Source organism: Peromyscus eremicus, chromosome 6 (genome assembly GCF_949786415.1).
Source record: "Peromyscus eremicus chromosome 6, PerEre_H2_v1, whole genome shotgun sequence".
Taxonomy (NCBI): domain Eukaryota; kingdom Metazoa; phylum Chordata; class Mammalia; order Rodentia; family Cricetidae; genus Peromyscus; species Peromyscus eremicus.
The window spans coordinates 78180490-78191948 of record NC_081421.1 but is presented as its reverse complement, the minus strand read 5'-3'; positions in this window follow the sequence as shown (position 1 = coordinate 78191948).

Genomic DNA, 11459 nt, shown 5'->3' with positions numbered 1-11459 from the left:
GTGAGTCAGGCCGAGAGAATGTCTTCCTTGCAGAGTAGAGTCAACTGGATAACTGATGAGCCCATGGTGGGATTAGGGAGGGGGAATGGGAGGGGAAGAGGAAAGGCTCTTAAAAGGAGGGAAGGTTTGGGAGCGGGGGTAGGCCATCCAAGGTACTACATCAGTGATGGCATAGGTCTTCTATGGGAAGCCAACCTGAGTTCAGTCTACCTGTGCTGTATCACCTACTCTTTGATTTGGAGCTCCTAGTTTATGGAAGGAAGTGGTAGACCTCTGTGACATCTCCTATTACTCCATGTTTCTCCCTGGACTCCAAATTCTAGCTGATAAAGACGCACAACTGCTTATAAATGGTTAAGAGAGAAACAGCTGTCCAGGGAGTGAGAAGTTTGTAAAGTGAGGTGTTTATGTGAGAGAAAAGATGTCTATCTGAGCCCTGCTACAGAAGCTGTGTGGCCCCAAGAAGGAATGATGGCCAAGCAATTAATTTTTCCTTAGAACTGTCTCTGCATTCCAATTGGCTTCAGACAACTGGCGTTCATTTTGCACTATACAAACAGAAACTGATTTATTTGAACCAAGCAAAAAAACAAGAACTTTATTTGGTGCCGGGGCTCCACATAGCTCTGCTGCTACTCCCTCCTCTATTCTGAAGGCCCCTTCCCATCTGTCCCTAAGGTAGAAGCTGGCCCTCCATCAGCAGTGTCTCACCCTCTTTTCCTTCCCCTTTGCTGGTCACCATTTCTCTATCTTTTGATAAATATTTAGTACAGTGCATTGCAGTAAGTGCTATTTGGATACCAAGTGAACTCGAAAGATATTCCCTCTATCCTTTAGGGATAATAGGATCTCTTGGGGGAAGGCACATGACTGGAGTACCTCAGCTGCACAGCCTGCAGCCAGTTTCTTTTAAATAGAAGAGCCAGGAGGATGGCTCACGCTTGTAATCCTGACCCTCTGGGAGGCTGATGCAGGATAACTGCTGTGATTGTGATCAGCCTGTGTTACACAGTGAGCTGCATGCTAGCCTAAGAACAGAGCCCTATCTCAAACAAAAACCAGAAAGTAAGAATGCTGGCCATAGCCCAGAACCCCGCACTAGAGAAAAGAACCAAATTTTACTGTTTCAGCTTTAAATAATGCCATTAATTCACACTCTTCATTAGAGTAAATGTAAATGTAAATCAGGGACTTCAGATTAAAAGGAGAAAACACCGTCCTGAGGGCCTGCTGCAAAAAGCCTTGTAGATCTAACTTATGGACACTCTCAGCCTCGTTTCTCTTCCTCTTTGTTTCAGGAGACTATTCTTCCCCTTTCTCTCACATCCTTATCAAGAACACCAACCACCAAGCCCCTTGCCGAATTCTTAGACCCACTCAGGACATAAGTTTCTGCATAACTTAATAGAAGACAGATAATCAGGATTTTTCACCCCCACCCCCGCCTTTCTAAACTTTTTATTTAAATGCTCTCAGTGGTCATAGGGCAGAGCCCAAGCTAGCTGGGGATAAGGGAGGCCGCCAGGGAGAGTATGTTTCTCCTCCCTGGGAGGCATTCAGCCTAGCTCCTGCAGCCAAATTACAGCAGTGGAGAACAATGCAGTGCATTCCTGGGCAGGTCGGTGGGCCCTGGGCGCCTGGGTCTGGTGGAGAGAGGTGCCAGACACAGAGCGCTCCATAAGCAACCCTGCAGAGCTGGCCCTGGGTGCAGAAATGAAATACAGAGAGCTTCACATTACACACCTGGTTATTGATGGCCTTGCTGGAGGCCTCTGCCCCCACCTTCCACTTGGGAACTGCCTGTACCGCGGGGGGTTGGGCATCCATGAAGCAATGCTGGAAAATAAGAAAGACATGCTTCCTTTTTACTCTTTGCCCTTCCTGTCAGCCTGAGCACAACCACGAGGACACACACACACACACACACACACACACACACACACACACACGTGCAGAAGGGGCACTCAGAATGGAGCTGCACAGCTTTTCTCAGGCGGTGTGGGAATTATAGTAGTCTCACTTCTCCAACCATTAAAAACAAGCAACTGGATCCCCCCAAAATCACACCAACAACAGGGTCAGCTACAAGCAAGCAATGTTTCAAAACTACATTATCAACACGCAATGCAATGTTTGTTTTGGGAATTGGTACTCTCCTGGGAGGTGGTGGAGGAAGGACACAGAAAGGGCATGGAGAAAGGAGATCAAGGGTGGAGAATTACCACCCAAGCAGAGTGGCTGAGGCTGTGCAACTTCTCAAACCTAGTGCGCGTGGAGGACAGGGAGGGGTGCGTCCTATGTGTCCTGACGGCCAGTCTCCTGGGACTGCGTAGAGGTCTACAGCCACTGAGCTTGGTGTGCATGGCCTGTTGTTTTAAACTTACCGGGCTAGAAGACAGGACGCCTTTGGTTCCAGGACGGTCTCTGCAGGAGAAGATGGTCTCTGCAGGAGACGTGCTTGCAGAGCATGAGCAGGGGCTTTACTGGAGTAAACACATCACGGTTGCTGACTGAACTAAGCTTTCTCAGAAGTGGGTTTTCTCTCTGGATGATTGACAGGTTTCAGATAGTAGACCTGAACCTAACCCCAAAGTTAAAAGGGACAGAAGAGTCTGTCAACTACTTTCCCTGCTTCCATGCATAGCCTGGATTATCTCTGAGCATCACTATGGCTATTTACACAGGATGCTGTAGTCAGTCATCCAGGATTTGAAAATGCAAGATGAGCATGCTCTGCTTTGCTCCCTGACTCTGAAGTACCTTTTTTGTTGTTGTTGTTGTTCACTTAGAGCAGCAGGACATAGGAGTGCTTTAGCCAAGGCCAAAAATCTAATGACATTTTGTCAGCACTACTAGCCCCTGTAAGCAGCCCAGCCACAGTTGCATCCTTTGACAAATTCCAAGGTGGGGCTTCCCCAAGAATAACAATAATGCTCACAAAAGCCTTTTGTGCACAAAATGCTTGGGCATGTATGTATAGATCTCACAATCACTCCAGGGGTTGTGAGGTGGGGATTACTCTATTTTATAGAGCCATTCAAAGAGGTTCAGTGAATGATCTAGCCAGAATGCAAACCTAGTTTATTTTTTCTTTTCTTTCTTTCTTTCTTTTTTGAGATAGGGTTTCTCTCTGTAGCACTGGCTGTCCTGGAACAGCCTGTAGACCAGGCTGGCCTCAGACTCACGGAGATCCATCTGCCTCTGCCTCCCAAACGCTGGGATTAAAGGCATGCGCTGCCACTGAAGCCATTTTTTTTGTTTTGTTTTGTTTGTTTGTTTTTAAGCTTCCAATACTATGTACTCTCCTCAAAGCCTGAGGATGCTGGGACTAAGGGGTGTCAGAGTACCAGCACTTCAGAACAGAAATTGCTGTTGACAGCCCCAACCCACACAGGAATCCTAGGCTGCCAGCAGAGTACCTGCAGAGCTCGCAAAGGCTCAGCCTACATTCCCCTAACCTCACCAACGTGTCTGTTCCCACTTTGTCAGTTACCATCACTACCCAGTAGTCACTCTACAAAGGACTCTTCATCTCAACAGCTTTTGCTTGTCATTCTTTGGAGCCCCACTCCATCCCTCAGATTATCATTAACATTTTTGTTTTCTTTTCTCTAAGTTCTCACTACATAGGCAGAGTGGAAGTAGTCGTGGGAAGAAATAAATAGACTGTGGGCTTGTACTAGAATTTCTTTTGAGACTTCATTCTTTTTAAGAATCACTACCAACTCCTTGGTGGGATAGTAGAATACCATCACACCCAAGCCCACATCTCCTGGACCACTAGCTAAGACAGGCAGTTCATCTACCAGCTATGTCCAACCTTGACAATACAATACAAAGTCTTCACTCAAGAACTGTGTAGTCAAGGTTTTTAAAAATTCACAAAACCTCTCCTGCTTTAAGTAAGCTTATAATTATAATTTTATATTGGGCTGCATTCATAGTTATTCTTTGCTATGTGCAGATCCATGTGGCTTATGGGCTGCAGGCTGGACACACCCAAGACAAAGGTATCTCTGTATCTATGATGCAGAGAAAACTCTCTAAGATGAGGCAGTCAGCAAATTTCATTTAGTCAAAAATGTGCTCCTCTCAAGTCCTCCTCTGCCCTTACTCAAAACTGGGGCCTCAGTTTAATGGAAGACAGGAGAAAGGCAGCACAGCCGGCCCCTCCCTGTCCACACTGGCGTATGCTTGGTTAGAGACGGGAAGCCCTCACATACCCTATGTATCCCACTGGTGTACCCCAACTGAGAGTCAGAAAGGAAGCTGCAGAAACACAGTGTTCATCAATCATGGGCTGGGACATTACAGCTCTCTGAGCTGGGCCCCTGCTTGAGCTAGGGAAAGAACACCTACCTATAGTCAGGATTTCTTCTGCAGCAAACCTTGGTTTTTGGTCCATCCATCTTGGCTCTCACTGCTCTCCTGCTTCCCACCCCCCAACTGCCTCCACATGTGGGCTCAGAAGTCATCATCTAAAGAATTCCACTGCTCACCTCCTGCATAGCAGCACAGCCCCATGAGGCCGCACACCAGATGGAGGGATAAAAGTACGAGGTCATGGCTTCTACAAGAGGTTTTTCTTAAACTAGCCCTGACTCCTGGAAAAGAGTCAGAGCAGGAGTATGTCTGCTGAGCTGCTGACAACAGCAGCTTCATAGATCTTGTGTAGAAAGGAAGAGGATTCTAAGTCGGCTTTCGGTGGAACTTTCCTACGTCTGTCTTTGGATCTACTCCTGGTCTCGTGTGTGTAGCCTGAAGGTGTCTGAGAAGAATGCAAAGATGGACAAATCAAAGGGCTCACGTTTCCTAATCACAGGACCCGCATGCTGATGTGGAGGCGTAGCCCTCAACAGATGCCTTGTTTCTCTAGGATACAACTATACCGTGAAGGGAAAGGGAGTGGAGGTGCACTAGGACCTGAGGACGTTGAAAAGGCCACCACCAGCAGGCCTTCAGAGGTTTGTGTAGAATAGAAAAGGCACAGGAGTTAGAGAATGATCATCGCTGTTAGCATCATGGTTGTTGGGAGACAACATGCAGAAACAGAGTTACAAAGAGACAAACAGTTAAGAGACAGGGAAGCAAGTTTTAGATGAAAGGAAATGTGAATGAGAGTCATCAGAGATGGTTTTCCAAAGGAGGTGCTTGAGAGCTGGAATATTATAAGATAAGGCATGAACAGCAGAAGGCAGACAGAGGAAGGTATTCTATGTGGAAGGAACTGGTGTATGCTGAAGTTTACAAGCAAGAATGTACAAGCAATATATATGAAGAATTTCAAGCAAGTTCATACCATATACATTGGGGAATAGAGAGAAATCGGAATGCTGAGACCAGAGCTTTATTATGAGGTGACCGTGTCAAACGGTCCAGAGTCCCCTAAGAGCCACACAACAGCTATGTCAGTGAACTCCCAAGGCATCTAGGGGAGAGAGAGCACTGGGATGAGTTCATCTGATCCACATACAAGGACTCAAAGAAATGGGTGTTTGGGAAATCCACCAAAGTGCTATGCATCGTTAACTACAGATTCTGATCATTTGAAATTCTGGGTTAATTAAATGATACTGGATATTCAGAGCTATGATACATTAATGTAGTTTTAGGTCTAAAACCTGACATCAATCAAGTCAAATGCATAAGGAATAAGAATGTAAAAAAGAAATCATTTACAATAGAAAATACATTTCTTCCCTTCCCTCTAAACCTTAAAACTTGACTCTCGTATTCCATTTGGTATACTGCATCTTTGAGGCCACAGATCTATCACATCTGAGGACACAGTGGACAGAGGGAAACTTCAGAAGAACTTTAGAGACTACCAAACAAGTTGACTGATAAACGAGAAGGCAGTTTTAACTACAGGGCACTGGACCAACAGCCAAAGGGGGACAAATTCTGAGACCGTGGTCTCCAACTGGATCTTGCAGTTGGTTAGATTTGCTGAAGGTAAAAACAGCTTTTATCAGGCTTCTGTTGTACTTGACAGAATTTCCCTAACTTACAAGCACACACAGCACAGGGGCAAGCCTGCCCCCTCTATCCAGTTTCCTGATGCCACTTGGAAAAACCGCATAAATACAGTGTGGTGCTGAGCACATGGACTTTACTGCTCCTTGAATAAGCCCAAAGGTGAGCAGTATCTTAGGTTTCTGCTTCACTTGGCTGGCATGGGAGGGTGCTGGAAGACAGGCAGCGACTTTACAGCGATAGCATTTGTTAGTGTCATCTCAGTTTTTCATCCCGCCTCTCCTGGGCAGTTTATTAAAGGGGATTTCTGAAACCCTTCACAAAGGGAAAGCTCAGGGGTTTACATTCAATTGTGACACCACTATGAATTCATTAAGCAGCATGTTTCAGGTTGCACTATAATTTCTCCATGTAATGTAAACCCATGGAATCTGACATAAGCTGATTGCTCGTGCTGGTTATTTTATTTACATTTCTGAATGGAGGGGATTTCAATACTCATAAAATATCTAACTGTCTTATTTTTCATCTGTTCTCCCAGGGCAGCTTTTATAAAATAGGCTAGAGACAGAAGCCTCAACTTGCATGACTGGTTAAGCAACAAGGGAAAAGTTATTGCTCAAAAAGCAATTTTAAAAAATTCAATATGGAATTTGAGGCTGAAACAGAGATATGGTTTCTCTTAATGCCATCCAGAAGATAAAAGTTCAAGAAAAAGGCTAAATAGCCATGTTCCTTATCTTTGTTCCAGTGCTGTGAGAGTGGGGAGTCGCTTCACATAGTTCAAAGGGCTGGAGTTAAGTCTTCCTAGAGACCGACTGCCAGCAGACAGTCAGTAGTGTCATAGGAATGCAGGTGAATGATGGTTGGGAATGGGCTCCCTACCACACAGAAAGATGAGTGTGCCTTCTTACCTTCATGTCACGAATTAAGATTCTGTATAGAGGTTGCCATTACGCATCTAACTTTCCATCTAGAAATGGACATTCTGTTTACCTACTCAGAAAGTGAGCATTTCTGCTTACTTCAGTAGGTTTGGCCAGGTTAGAGAAATTGCCAGAGAAGTAACAGTCACCAGGAAATTCCAAAGCTTCCACCTTCTGCCTTCAAGTCATTACTCAAATTATCTGATATCCTTTCATCTGCTATAGCACTGAGTTAATTCAGCATATTCTTCAACCCTCTAGTGCAGTTTTTGGGCCTTCTCTTCTATTCCACATACTTCATCATTTAATCAGTTTCCATTTTCACTGAGTACGTATCTGACTTGTATAAACTCAGTAGGCACAGGTCTGTGTCTATTCTATATGTACACAGTAATTCTAGTACTCAGAAGGCTGAGGCAAGAAGGATTGGGATTTGAGGTCAGCCTGGCCTACACAGTGAGACCCTGTTTCAAAATATGAATAATGTAAGGTCATAACCTCAGGCATCCAGTTAGTGAATATTACTTTTTTTTTTTTTTTTTTTTGGTTTTTCGAGACAAGTTTTTTCATGTAGTTTTGGTACCTGTCCTGGATCTCACTCTGTAGAATAGGCTGGCCTAGAACTCACGGAGACCTGCCTGGCTCTGCCTCCCAAGTGCTGGGATTAAAGGCATGCGCCACCACCGCCTGGCCTAGTGCATATTACTTGACTGAGGCGGCACAATAAAGACAAGAACTATATTCATGGCTGGAGAGATGTGGTTCAGTAGTTAGGAACACTGGCTGTTCTTCCAGAGGACCTGGGTTCAATTCCCGTTACCCACATGGTAGCTCACAATTGTCTGTAACTTTAGTGCCAGGGAATCTGACACTCACACACAGACATACATGCAGACAAAACACCAATGTACATAAAATACAAATAAATAAAATTAAAAAAAAAAAGAACTATTTTCACTTGTAAAGCAAGCAATCTTGGAGATCCCTCCTATAAAGAAAGACTTGGGAAGAATTCAGAGTTGAACAGCAGCATTCAGCTTGGAAGAGTACACAATAGGAACTTCCTGTTTTTCCCAATATCCTTCTGTTTGGTTTTTAAAATGTGTACAGCATGTGCCTATGGTTGGTGCTGCAGGGTTAGACAGCTATGTGGCAAGTGTGTGAGCTCTGGGAGATGCAGGGGCATTGCCTCCTGTCCTCTACCCACATAAACAGAAGTCACGGAACTGGTTCTAACTCACTATTCTAGTCTGCTCCCATGACATCAGAGGATTTCATTTTCACCTGGGATGTCCTTCAGCCACTATTAGCCTGTCCCTATTAGGAATGAGATAATATAAAAGAGGAAAACATATGGGGTAGGAGATTTTATGGCAGTTACTATGTGACTAGGAGGTAAGACTTTTCTTAAATGTGTCATTGAGGAGCTCTTCATTTTGTGTTAATTTCTAAACCATTCATATAGATATTATACTGAATATTACCTTTATAAAACTATGAACTTAGGCAGTGAGGTATAAAGATGAAAATATTCCATGTTACATCTTTGAAAGAGAATACACTTCTTTCTGTATCTTGCTGGACTTAAGAACTCTAGTCAGCCAGGCGGTGGTGGCGCACGCCTTTAATCTCAGCACTCGGGAGGCAGAGCCAGGCGGATCTCTGTGAGTTCGAGGCCAGCCTGGGCTACCAAGTGAGTTCCAGGAAAGGCGCAAAGCTACACAGAGAAACCCTGTCTCGAAAAACCAAAAAAAAAAAAAAAAAAAAAAAAAGAACTCTAGTCAGATGGATTCAGAAAGGAAGGCCTTTATGAGTCTAGATTGACTTCTGTAGTCGTTTTGGAGGCAACTGAAATAAAGCAAATTAAAATGAAAGGATGAGCGGGGCGTTGGTGGTGCACACCTTTAGTCCTAGCACTTAGGAGGCAAATAAGTGGATCTCTGTGAGTTCAAGGCCAGACTGGTCTACAGAGCAAGTTCTAGGACAGGCTCCAAAGTTACAGAGAAACCCTGTCTCAGAGAAAAATAAATGAAATAAAATAAAATGAAATGATGAGCTGGGTAGTAATAGCACATGCCTTTAATCCCAGCACTTAGGAGACAGAGGCAGGTCTGGTCTATAGAGCGAGTTCCAGGACAGCCAGGGCTACACAGAGAAACCCTGTCTCAAAAAATGAATGAATGAATGAATGAATAAACAAACAAACAAATAAATAAGGAAAGGCGGGGGGAGAGAAAGAGGATGACTCCCTACTATGGCAATAATTCCTACCTCATACTTACACATCTTCATGTCCTGCTCAGCCCTCCACCACAAGACTATGAGCTATTTGTGAACAAGAATTGTATCTTATACTTCATAAAGGAAACTAATAATTGTTTTATTGCATTCAAGAGTTAACAAGGGCTGGGGGGATGGCTCAGTTGGTAAAGTGATTGCAGCATAAACAAGAAGCCCTGGGTTTGAATTCTTAGCACCTATGTAAAAAGCGAGGCACAGCGGTGTGTGCCTCTAATCCCAGTACTGGGAGGGAAGAGACAGGAGGAGTCTAGCTAATCAGTGTGTTCCAGGTTCAGTGAGATGCTGTCTCAGAAACCAAGATGGAGAGTGATAAAGGAAGATAGCCAACGTTGACAGCTGGCTTCACATGCACATGACAGGCGCTCATGCTGTACACATAAGCACATACACAAAAACACCAAAGAAAAACAAACCAATCCAGTGGTAGTAATACCTTAATGCAATGAATTTGAGACTCAAAGATTTATGGTGTGCTTAATAGTTAGCATATTCTTTTTAATGCTGAGACTCTTTTAAAAGTCTAAACTTTGAAAACAAATTAAGATAAGCCTTTTGGAGTTCTTCCATTCAACAAGCTGATACTGAAAGTTTTTTTTTTTTCTCCAGGGTATCCAGGACTCTCTGAACTGCATGTTCCAGGGTAGTTTTTGTTTTTGTTTTTAAAAGGTGGTATTACAATAGCTAAAATAGACCAAGAGCAAATGAATAAGAATAGTCTTCACTAAATTAGAATCCCTGGGCTCCCAGTAAAGGCGAAACCCCCAGAGGGATCAGAGTCAAGTAAATAAAAAATCCAGCTGAATTTTATCAGAGGGCAGAGTTTCAACTTTGAGTATCCCAGCAACAGAGGATGAATTATGTATAAGATTAGTGAAGTGCCTCCATCCACACTCCAGCCAGAGAACATTTTTCTATCTCACCGTGACTGAGGGAAAAACAGCAATGCATTTGCCCGCCAAGAACAGCTGTGGCTGTACTCAGGATAGGATTCTAACAACTTGAGGACGAAGATTTAGTTGTAATGCTGCTGCTGCTGGGAGTAAAAGACTGAATTCTGGCTTCAGGAAGAAGTTAGGACAAAAGCATATTGAACAGATGAGAACGAGAGCCAGCATGCTCCTGCATGCTGTCGTAGCTTCTCAAGTAGCGTCTTTTTCACACACTGGTCATAGGCATCACATACACATTTTACCTCCAGAATGCTTGAAACTTCAGAATGAAGAGAACACTCATAGTAAAGTCCTTTAACTTTATTGAGCATCATGTGAAACTCAAGTAATTTATTTCCTTGAAGTTCGTTATTGTCAAGATGGACAAAAAAATTTATGTCTATTTTTCCACAAATTTATGTCTATTTTTAAATTAAAAATTGTTTATTGTTGCATGCGTGCATCGTGTGTGTGTGTGTGTGTGTGTGTGTGTGTGTGTGTGTGTGCGCGCGCCCCAGCAGTGCACACATGGATGGAGGTCAGGGAACAACTTTGTGGGGTCAGTTCCATTCTTTCCTCTTTTACAAAGGTTCCTGGAATTGAACTCAGGTCTCCAGGCTTATGCAGAAAGCACCTTTACCCGCTGAGCCATCTTGTCAATCCCTTAAGGCAATCTTGTTTGTTTGTTTTTGAGACAGGGTTTTTCTACTTAGCCCTAGCTCTCCTGGAACTTACTACATAGACCAGGCTAGCCTCAAATTCACAGAGATTCTCTAGCCTCTGCCTCCTGAGTGCTGAGATTAAAGGTGGGTGCCATCACACCCAGCCCCTATGGCAATCTTAATGTTATTACTGACAAATAATTTCTTCTTTTAAATTGGTAAATACCCATAAACACAAGCTTTTTCTGAGACCCCATTGGCAGTAAGGGGCATACCACTGATAAAACTATTAGAAGTCTAACTGCTGCCCCAAACCCACTGCAGCAAAAGAGAAAGTTAGGGCATTTAGACCAAGAGTTTACTCTGTTCAGCTAACCCTACCCCCATAATCCTGCACAAACTTATAATTTTATTTTGAGAGAAGTTTCATGTTGAAATATAAGATAGGCATTTATTTATATTTTATGGTGAAACTTTTTTTTTAGGATTGCTGAATAGCTCAATGATAGAGCATTCCTCTAGAATATCAAGGTCCTGATCCCAAGCATGTAGACATGCATGACATGTGTGTGTGTTATGTGTGTGTGTGATTTTTAAAGGCTAATCCCAGTATTTGAGAGGCTGAATCAGGAAGATTGCTGGCAACCTAAACTAGAACTTCACAC